This window comes from Dendroctonus ponderosae, unplaced genomic scaffold (genome assembly GCF_020466585.1).
Source record: "Dendroctonus ponderosae isolate FM_Combo_2020 unplaced genomic scaffold, Dpon_F_20191213v2 Dpon_F_20191213_4, whole genome shotgun sequence".
Taxonomy (NCBI): domain Eukaryota; kingdom Metazoa; phylum Arthropoda; class Insecta; order Coleoptera; family Curculionidae; genus Dendroctonus; species Dendroctonus ponderosae.
In genome coordinates, this window is record NW_026018611.1 from 12,424,435 (window position 1) to 12,426,394 (window position 1,960).

Consider the following 1,960-nt stretch of genomic DNA (forward strand, 5'->3'; position numbering starts at 1 on the left):
AATAACTCGGAAATCGTAAATTTTTCAGGTAAAACGGTTGAAACAAACATAAATTAAAATTGAACGGCCAATCTGAAAATAACAAAAAAAAGGGGGAGTTTCATTTAAAAAACCAGAGTTGATAACTACCACACGTTTATGATGCACCCTGTATATTGGAAAGTAATTTTAGAATGTGGACCTTTTAAACGTGAAAAACTTTCGTTGGACGAATTTTCTTGTAAACTTCATATTTACTGAGATATCGCACTTTGACGCACTAATGAGCAACCCTGTATATATATATATACTTAAGTTACCTTTACTTTACTTAAAGTAACCTTTAGATACTGATCATTGATACATAACCTTTTACAGGTAGAGTCAACGTAATGCCAACCCATTCCTCTCTCTTTCACCTTCTGTATTTTTCCATCGTTATTGGGGTTTTAGATTTTATAGCTGAATCTGATACTGAAGCAATATGTATTTACGTAATGTCAATATGAGGCAGATTACCTTGAAAAACATTGTTGCATAATGTCTGATCTAGTTTTTTGCAAATATCTCAGTTTTTTATAATAATTTTTTGCAATTTCCTGTGAATCCTGAATGATGCCAACTGTGAATCATCCTGTGTTTCTTCGAGAGCACCAATGTACATAAAAATTGCTTTTTGCGTATACCTGTTCTTTTATAGTTAGACTATTGCTTATCAATAAATCACTAATAATTCCTTTATGTAAAGAAATCAGTCCTTGCAGTTCGACTCGAATAATAGTAATGCCACTGGTCGGAATCCCGCCGACTGGATTGGCAATGAGGGGAATCATTGATTGGAATAGCAATCAAAAGCGGGGCGTTTTGGCGTGACTGAATCGATGGGTAATCCCTTAACAGATAAATGCCGATAAAATCGAAAATAAGCAATTCATTCATCTCTGGTTATATTGGCCCGCTTCAATTTAATTAGTTAAGTTTGCGCTCAACCCAAACTTTTGTTGGGAGATGGTTTTAATTGGTGGGTGGCATTCTGAATTAATTCTGTGCCATAGAATGGATCAGAATTTTCCCCGAACTAAGCGTAAGGCTTTCATGACTTTATTTGTTTGCTTGTGACAGTCTTGCTTGATCCAGAAGCAAACCGACAATAAAACTTAGAAAAGTATTATTATTCTTACTACTGTTACCGACCCTGAAACATTCTTAGTACTTCATGTAACGGTTGAAAACTAGTTGATTTCATATGTTTTCTTTACTATTCTTTGCTTGTATATTACTATCGTGAAGCGAACAGAAAGAAGAAATAGTACATGAAGGTAAAACAGCACCAAGCCGCAAGTACTGAAACTTCATTCATCATTCAGAAAAAACTTAATTGAAAAATAGCAGATTTCCGGGTAAAACAATAGGATTGAATGCAAAGGTAATCTGAAGTATGATATAGCTGCTAGAATGTTAAAATTAGACTATATTATTAAAATTAGGGACTGCCAATGAGGAACTGCCATCTTAAAGTATCTTAAAGGGAAAGCTGTAAAGCCGCGGAATCAATTCAATTGAAACAATTCAGTGTTTTCTAGAAAACATCTAGTAAATTGCAAAGTAGATAAGCATTTTTCATCCATACCGCCAAAATAATTCTAATAAATATAATTCTATAAACATGTTCAAAACGTTAGGACAGAAATAATCAAAAGGAGAAAACACTTCAGAGGTCTGACGTACAAAGACAAAGGAATTAGCATCAAAACAGCAAGCAACATATACAAAGCAATCTGGAGACCTCTACGGGACTACGGACACATACTGAGAGCAAATGCTTCCGACATTCCGACAAAGAAACACATACAAACAACAACAAATAGCACTGAAACTAACAACGAAAATAAGACACTACACATCCCATCAAACGAATAACTATACGAACGAGCAAAGATCAGAATAACCGAAAGACACCTTCAACTAGAAACTAAATGGA